At 29.9% G+C, this 9,785-nt stretch overlaps 1 protein-coding gene across 1 annotated transcript in view; it reads right to left on the minus strand.

Annotated features, from left to right (window-relative positions):
• Positions 1-9,436, minus strand: part of LOC107443921 (glucose dehydrogenase [FAD, quinone]) — a 127,303-nt gene extending 117,867 nt beyond the window's left edge. The window contains exon 1 of the mRNA XM_071179732.1: positions 9,275-9,436. The gene's annotated coding sequence lies outside the window, so the exon portion shown is untranslated. The remainder of the gene's footprint in view (positions 1-9,274) is intronic.
• Between the last annotated feature and the right edge of the window lie 349 nt (positions 9,437-9,785).

Here is a 9,785-nt window from a genome sequence, read left to right on the forward strand (position 1 = left end):
AATTCAGAATACTAATAAAAATAAAAATAACATCCAAATGGAAAAAATGCGCTAAGCAACAGAGAAACCAAGAGGAATAAAACAAATGAGACGAAGAAAAATTAGTAAAAATTGAAAAAATATGACAATCAAGGCTGACGTCATCAGGGATTTTGCATTTTTATGACAATTCAGCCTTGATTGTCATATTTTTTCAATTTTTGCTAATTTTTCTTCGTCTCATTTGTAACTACTAACAAACTCTAAATCAAGAATTACTGCTATTTTGTCAAGTTAAAAACTTTTTTCAGTTGAAAAAGCACATTAAACAAAACTTAATTACAAACAAAATTACAAGTTCAGTAGTCGGGGTCACTGTGCCGAAGCATACGATAGCAAGTGACTAATTTTGCACATTTTTCATTGCCCAGTCGATTTCTGAGTTTAGTATGAATGAGTCTGAAATTCAAGAATAATGAGGATTCGAGATCATTGAGGATAATGATAACAAAAGGTTAGTGCAATGTTGCAAGGAAACTCTAAAAGGATTTCCCANTATAGCAGCACTTATTGCAGCGCGTGGTGGCTGCACCAAATACTGATTTCGGACGCTTAATTTGTTTCTTTTGTTTTGAAAATTTCATCATTTATTTGTATCAGTACAAGTCGTTTCTGCATTAAATTTCATTTGATTCTGATGATTCTTTCATGGTGTTGCATTTTCTACAAACAGCAGTTTAGTTGCAGAACAGGTTCACCCATTCAAGGCAACAGTTTTTCCTGCGGGGGATGGTGTTTATCAACAGGATAATGCACCATGTCATAAGTATCGAGTCGTCATGGACTGGATCGAGGAACATTCCAGTGACTTTTAAGTCATGTCTCTTGGCCCTCAAATTCACTTGATCTTAATCAAATAGAGCATTTGTGGTCCCACTTGGAAAACCAAATTCGTGCTGCCACGCTACCCCCTCGCAATGTGAGGGAATTGCAGTACCAGTTGGCGAGCGCTTGGTACCAGATACCTCAGACTACCTATCAGCATCTTGTGGAACCAATGCCACGGCGGGTGCTAGCAGTTTTGAGGGCTAAAGGTGGTCCTACATGCTATTAGCAGGGTGGTCATAATGTAATGGCTCTTCGGTGTTTACTTTGTCTTAAACTTTTTACAATACATTCTACAAACACGAAAATAACAACTTATTTAACTGAATAAAATAGATTTTAATCACATAAGAATTGACACTCCTTAATGTTTAACTGCTGCTTGGAAGTTTAACAGTTAGAAGCAATAAAAAGTTATTAAAGGGCCATAGTTATGAGAGTTATAACTGACAGAAAATGTTTTAGTAAATTCAGTTATATAAATAATTTTGTTTGCGGATCTCTGATAATTTTAGAATAAGTCAGATTTTTGAAATTTTGCGTTTTCATGAAAACTTTGACTTTCTACATTAGCAAAACAGTTTAAAAACTAATAATTTTGCGGTTGGTTTCAAGGCTTTTAATGTTATTATACAAAATAATACACTGTAAAAAATTCCGGATCAAATTTTACAATAAAGTACCAGAACTTTGAATACATCATCCGTAAAATCCTTTTCACCGTAAAATTATTTTTTCCCGTAAAATGTTATACCGTAATTTTTTCAGTAACATTTATTTAATTAGAATGATTCAGTGATTTAACGGGAATTATCACTGTAAAATCACGATCAATCAGATATTTTTATTTCGCATCCTATTTCGGTAAAAATGAACCTTTTGGTAAAAAGTGCCACTCACTGATTCCCGGTATTTTTTACCGACCGTAATTTAGTCCGAAAATTGTTAGTGTATTGGAAAATTTCGATTTTGTAATAAAATTACATAAACCTCTTTTTCATAATACTTACCCTATTTTTTAGATTAGTTGCAGCATACTTTTGTGGAACAGTCTTATATGCCCAGTCAATATCTGAAGACCAGAAATTCATCCCATATGATGGAATATCATTTAAAAGTGGTGGATCTCTACCAGCTTCCAACAGTAATATGGTTACGCATGGTAATTCAGAAAGACGGCCAGCGACTGTGGAACCCGCAGATCCAGCACCAACTAGGAAGATGATGAAAAACAGATGGTTAAAAATAGAAGTTTCAAAGAAATAGTATTCTATTTTTTACAAAACTATTGTTTTACAATAAAACTAATCTAGTTTAGATCTTTCCAAATAAATAGATGAATCTTTCTATAACCAAATGTATATGAAGTATTTTTTTTTAATATGAAGTTTTTAGGAAGTTTTCATATAGACTGAGGTACATGTAAACGACAGTATTCATATGATATTTTAACAGCACAAAAATAACTTTGTTTTTTCATTTCGCATTCACTTGAATCTTATTAAAAATAAGGATTTTATAGTTAGCAAAATACAGATTATATAATTGTCTTCAGTTTTAATGATAAATACGGATTATTCTTTTGATATGAAATTTAAAAAAAGGAAAAAGATACTTATTTTTTACTGATAGCTAAAAATTTCGCAAAATATGTGTCATTTTACAAAATAAATCTTACAAATTCAATTTTTGTTTTCATTTTTTGAGAAAAAAACTTTTCTTTTTAAATGCATTTTTCTAAAATCTTTTTCATACACAAAATAAATCATACAAATTCAATTTTTTATCTTTTAAGGGAGAAAAAGCTTTTTTTTAAATATATCGTTCTAAAATATTTTTCTTAAGGATTGAAGTCTGTAATTCAATGTATTTATCTGTTATTTTAACGACAGAGAAATATTTGTCATAGAACTATATTATTTTCATTAGTTATGAGATATTCAATTTGATTTTACAATAAAAAATTTTATAGTTATATGTATCCAGTTTTAGTGAAACATCGATTCTTTATGGATATTATACATTTAACTGTTATTGAATTTTGATATATTGAATTATTTTTGTCAAGATATAAAAGCTTTGCTATACACAATTTCTTAAATTCTATCTTACAAACTTCATTTACCATTTTTCAAGAATAAAAATTGAATCTTTCAACTAGATTTCTATAAAAGAATCTTCTTTAAAATTAAGTTTTACTAAAATGCTTTTTCATGTAGAATGAAATAATAGATAAGAAAATAGATACAAATAATAAATAAAAAAATTATATTTATTCGGGGAAAGTAACGCTTTTATGTGTGATTTCCTAACTTAAAATATCGTCCGCATAAATTAATTAACATATAAGCTTTAATTACTAAAATAACTTTCATGCAGGCTTAAATAATAGGTAAAAATACTAAATAAAAATGGAAGAAAACAGATAAAAATACTAAATAAAAAAGTATGTTTATCCGGAGAAAGTAACGTGATTTTCTAACTTAAAATATCGTCTGCATAAAATAATAAAAATCGAGAAAAACAGATAAAAATAATACATAAAAAGTATGTTTATTCAGAGAAAATAGCACTTTTATGTGTGATTTTCTAACTTAAAATTTCATCTGCATAAATTAATTAGCATATATAAGATTAATGCCTCGAATCATTAAAATTGAGTCCTTGTATGTGAAAAACTGATCATTAGGAACAGAAGTTGTTCAAAATGTTCGTTTTTTTTTGTTGTTGTTGCATAGTGCATTCTGTCTATAATGCCCAATAATGTTAGAATAAAATTTAATTTCCTTTTACCTATGATGTAATCGTATTCCGAACGAATGGAATTCGGAGTTCGAGTTGGGGATGGCGAATTCTTTTGAGAGGCTAGAGACATGAGCATAAGTGGAAGAAAGGCCGAGTGAGCAAGAGGTGTGGGATAAGAGCTTTCCCTGGCTAGGTCAAACATTTTTGAGCTTGGGAAAGTGATTTAAATGACCTGTTGAGACAAGAGAAATATAAATTAATTGATAATGATTGATTTCTACAGTCAAATCTGTAATACTTTTTTTTTTCATTTTAAGTATTTTTACCGATATTCAAATACCGTACCAGCAACGTAATTTTTGAACTTTTTTAAAATGCATTTTTCAAAAGGAGATGACAGAAATAACTATTAAAGTGGTCACTGGATGTATGAAAAATACCTATTTTCGACGTGAACCCTTTTTACTGTCGACAAATTAAAAAGTAAAATTGTCAAAATTTCTTTGTAAAACATGAAAATTTGCTAATTAAATCTTTAGTTTTAAAAGTTTTAAGAAAAGAGCGAAAATAAGAAAATTTTTTTGGGGGAAGAAAAAATTATAAAATTTTAGAGTTTTTTTTTGTTTTTTGGTTTGTTAATTCCTACTGATGATAAATTTATTTTTAATCAAACTTTTTCATCTAACTTTTTTTTTAATTCGATAGTTTTATGGATAACGATATGACTTTTTTATGCATACTACTCATTTTTATGCATGATGAATCATTTTATGCATGCTGAATTATATTAATGTTGTATCATTCTAAAAAGATTTGCGTGAGATAGTTAATTTACTAACTATATGAGCTAACAAGCATAAAGTTGAAGGAAAGAATGCTTATTATTTATATTACTTTCGAAAATTTCTTTTAGAAAGTTCTATTGACACTAGTAAAGAAATTGCTTTATGCGTAAGTATGGGAATAGATATTTCAGAAGCTCTCAAAGTAAAAATTATTGTGTAACTCTACAATTGAGACCTGATATAGGAATTTGCAAAAGTGATTTTTTACTTTTCTTACTTACTTGTGCTTTATTTATACTGTTGGAAAAATGTTCTTAAATGCATAAACTGGCTCGTGTTCAGAAACCAAGTTTAAGCACATGATTGCACTTAGATTAGCCAACACCTTCCAGCCAACAAAGCCTTCACTTGGATCACTGTAGTAGTCGGAAGGAACGAACATAAACTGCGCAGTGGGGATTTTAAGATAGATGTCATAACGTTGGACTACTAAGGATCAGATTTTTGTTTATGGTAAGCCGTGAAAAGGTTTTCTATCTTCTAGTAACTGTTGGATTAAGATTGATGCTAACTGAAGGAACATCATCGTATTCAGATGTAAGTACGAGACCTTGCCGATTCAAGTATTAGGTGTATAGATGAATACCGTCTGCTGTGATATATCAAACACATTCGATTGTAAAAGCCTGTAATTTTGAGCCAATAAAATTACCATTTTTTTTCCAGATGAAAAGATTTTTTTCTGCCGCTGAAAAAATTATTACAGACAGATAATATTGTTAATAATTGTTTTTTTCTTTTATCAATGAGTTATATATTTTTCAAAAGATTTTTCTGATTGTATTTAAGAATTGTAAAAATATTTTGCATTTTTTTCTACGAACTATTTTTTCCAATTGTCACAAACGTATTTCTATCCTTAACCTAACTTTAATAGTATCATTAATGTAAAATGCAAATAAAAAAAAATGTCTATCCGTGAGATGAAATGAGCTCATAAAAAAATTAAAAATACAATTCACTACAAAATGAAGAAAATTGTAATCGCCGTAAGGCGATCACCGGTTACCCATTGGCAAAAAGGCTGTTGTCTAATTTTTTTTGGAAAAGAAGCTTTATTATGTTTTCATCTTGGACATCTTTAACTGTTAATCCTAGACTGCTCGGTACACAATTTCGCAGACATATTTAAATGCATCTCTGACACAGTGTGTGTAAATTATTTTGATGGCTGAATAGACATTGAACAGCCAATCGCGATCACTATTAACATTTTTGGATTGGTGCAATGGTGTGTGATGGAGATTGTAAGCTGCATCATACACCCGTTTCGGATTCACAAGTTGTTACATGAAATATGATTTGAAAGTTAGGCTTTTTTTCAATTTTACATGAAAAGTGAATGAATCATTTATATTGTGTGGAAGACAGTCTTCTGCAAGTTATTGGGTACGTTGACAATAGATCCTTTTATCCCTAACTGGTGATCAACAACCAGTACTCGTATTTGCATGAGAAGGGTTCGGAGAATCACCCTTCGCTCTTCGGTAGGGTTCAATTATCTCAACTACTGTGGTACTTTTGTGAGGGACGGGATTTATGCTTGCGCTTGTGAACGAATCCTTTCGTTTTTCCGCTTGTGTGTAACGCTTAAGGTTTCTCGTCTTCGTTCTTTGTCTTTTCCAGCCTAGGTAAGTTTAGGCCTTGGCATCGTTTTTTTCTTGCTTCTACCGTGTCAATCAGTTTGGATCCTCTTTATTTGTGATATTCACCTGAATTAGTACTGAAAACGTTTCCAGTTTGAACAGTAGGCTAGAATTTCTGATTCTTACTTGAAACTAAACAGCCCAGTGACAGCCCATCGAGGCCAAGGCCTACTGTGCCCATCTCAGTTTTCTTGACCTTTGGGCTCTGGGGTGCAGGAGCAGATGTTCCGGTTAGGTGGTCAGCCGAACGAGAAACCCCCAGTGTTTAGCTCCCAAGCATGCTTGGTACACATTTATCGACCCACTGAAGGGATGAAAGGCTGAATCAACCTTGCCCGGCCCGAGGATCGAACCAGGGATCGGTGGCACGACAGCGCGAAGCGCTACCGCTCAGCCACCGGGCGTCTTACTTAAAGCGATAAAAACAAAAATATCATTTAAATGAGGAAATTCTCTTTTATCCACAACTCAAGAAGTATTTATGGGATCTATCTGGTCTCATATCTTAAAAATAAACTCATCAACTTAATCTAATCAAAATTAAAAGTGGAAATAAGAATTCTAAAAAATTATCAAACAGCAACGGTCGCCATACTAACGCATGCGCACTGGTTACTATCACTCTTGATTATTGCAGTTGAAATTTGCGGACGCCATGAAATCCAAACCTAGACCCATTTTGTCAATCGGTCTTGGTTTGGATTTCATTGGAATTAGATTGGGAAAAAAAAGATGGACTACCCTGAATAGTTTTCTAAGACTACCCTGAATAAAACGGACTACGTTCTAGGACTCAATCGTAATGGTTTGAGATGGGTATAAACATACCTTCTTTTAGACGGATTTGAATTTCTAAATCCCCAAAAATAGAGAGTAACCGCAATCTGAGAAATATGGTCCCATAGTTTAGTCAGGAAAACGTTCGTCCAAAGTTTGGGCACCTTAATGTTAATTTCAGTTTTAGCGAAATTTGCTTTACCTCTAGGTCTTTTTAAGCGGATTGAAAATTTTTTACATACAATTACAAAATTCACTTATTTAAAGATTATTCCATGCAAAAATAACTTTCAGCAAATATTTATATTTTTTAATTATCTTATTTAATAAAAATAAAAAAAATTTTGAATTGTTTGGTATGCAAATTTTTATATCATTTTAAGGGATGTAATTTTAAGTAGCAAAACGCAAAGTGAGCGAAATTGATCGAATAGTTTCTGAGAAATCCAAAAAAAGTTGAATTTTTAAATTTCGATTTCAAAGAAACTATTAGACCAATTTCGTTCAAATTCTGTATTTTGCCATGTGAAATTACATTCGTTGGAATGATGTAAAAAATTGTAAAGTTTACAATTCAAAATTTGTTCGATTATTATCCAATCCAAATATAAGATCAAAAGTTATTCAGGGTGGTCCGTTTATTTTCTTGCTCACTGTACAAATCTGCTTTTGAAAAGTGGAGTTACTTTTTCTCCACTATTTTCCGGTATTTGTAATTTTTTGGAAAAATATATATCAAATCTATTCTTGAAAAATATATACACCCAACCAAGTCAAATACCATAGTTTGAAATTTTTTTCATCAGCATTTGAAGACCACGAGTAAAAATGGCTTTAAAAGCTGATTCGGAGAAAAATGGTTTAGCGAGAGGAAAAGCTGGGTTTTTCTACAGTTTAGCCCATCTGAAATGTGTAATAACTCTGGGGGTTGGCAGATTTTTCAAGTTATTGATTTCTGAAAACTTTGTAATCTCCAGTCGCTATTTTTGTGAAAAATTTGACAAAAAATAAAAAAGTTGATGAGTATTCATTTAAGAATTAAATAGAAATCAATTCGTACTAAAACAAAAATCGGTTTAGTCAAACTCAATTATTTTTTTATTTGGCATTAAAGCAAACAAGTTTATTAAATTTGATAAAATTGTAGAGCTTGGTTATTCTTAAAAGTGTACTTACAATTTATTNATTGAAATTTTTTTTACATAGAATTATAAAATTCATTTATTTTAGGATTATTCCATGCAAAAATAACTTTCGGTAAATATTTATAATTTTTTATTATCTTATTTAATAAAAATGAAAAATGTTTTGAATTGTTTGGTATAAAATTTTTTATATCATTTTAAAGGATGTAATTTTAAGTAGCAAAGTGAGCGAAATGAATAGTTTCTAAGAAATTCGAACAAGTTGCATTTTTAAATTTCGATTTCAAACAAACTATTATACCAATTTCGATCAAATTTTGTATTTTGCCATGTGAAATTACATTAGATGATGTTACGTTAGATTACGTTAGAATGATGTAAAATTTGTAAAGTTTACAATTCAAAATTTGTTCGATTATTATCCAATCCAATTATAAGATCAAAACTTATTCAGGGTGGTCCGTTTATTTTCTTTGCTCACTGTACAAATCTGCTTTTGAAAAGTGGTGTTACTTTTTCTCCACTATTTTCCGGTGTTTATAATTTTTTGGAAAAATATATATAAAATCTATTCTTGAAAAATATATACATCCAACCAAGTCAAGTATTTTAGTTTGAAATTTTTTTTTATCAGCATTTGAAGACCACGAGTAAAAATAGCTTTATAAGCTGATTCGGAGAAAAATGGTTTAGCGAGAGGAAAAGATGGGTTTTTCTACAGTATGGCCCATCTGAAATGTGTAATAACTCTGCGGGACGACAGATTTTCCAAGTTATTGATTTCTGAAAACTTTGTAATCTCCAGTCGCTATTTTTGTGAAAAATTTGACAAAAAATAAAAAAGTTGATGAGTATTCATTTAAGAATTAAATAGAAATCAATTCGTACTAAAACAAAAATCGGTTTAGTCAAACTCAATTATTTTTTTATTTGGCATTAAAGCAAACAAGTTTATTAAATTTGATAAAATTGTAGAGCTTGGTTATTCTTAAAAGTGTACTTACAATTTATTGAAATGTAAATACTTGATAAGCGAATAAAAGAATATAAAACATAATAAAAATACATATAATTTATATAATAAAAAATAAAGTTGAAGAGCATTTTATTTTTTTTATCATATGTACATATTTTTACTAATGTAACCATTTATACATATTTTTACCAATGTAATGTACTAAAATCATTTTATATTACAATAACATATTTATATATTGATTACACATTTCGTATATTTTTTTGAAAAACTTACCTTTCCAAAATTTATAACGAAGAGAAAATTAACAATATTTAGTGAAATACTTTTAACGCAGCATAGATTTGCAATCGAAAAACATGAATACAAGGTAGATTATTTCTTAACTATCAGTCTCTATCAGGTGATTACATTTTAAAAGATTTCAATAACAGTTAATGAAGTCCATATTAGGTATATCACGATTTTTGTCTTCTTCATTATTGAAGTTTCAGTTCTTGGGAGTTGATTTATGGAAAGTTTTATTACAGCTTCTGAATCGTAATAGTTTTGATGAAATATTGTTTATTCATAAACCTGGTGCAAGAGTCTTACTTTTTGAGTTGTTTCTGTTTAATGGGGCCTTTATTTATATTAAAATGGTAATAAATTGAATGTCCTTCACAATAGAGGATTCATGACTTAGAAATAATTTTTATTTTTAAAAATTTAATAATGTTTATAGTACAGTAAAAATAAAAAAACAAATCGTTAATATCGGAAGAAAAAATTGTTCAGGGGGAAAATG

This window comes from Parasteatoda tepidariorum, chromosome 4 (assembly GCF_043381705.1).
Source record: "Parasteatoda tepidariorum isolate YZ-2023 chromosome 4, CAS_Ptep_4.0, whole genome shotgun sequence".
NCBI classification, from domain to species: domain Eukaryota; kingdom Metazoa; phylum Arthropoda; class Arachnida; order Araneae; family Theridiidae; genus Parasteatoda; species Parasteatoda tepidariorum.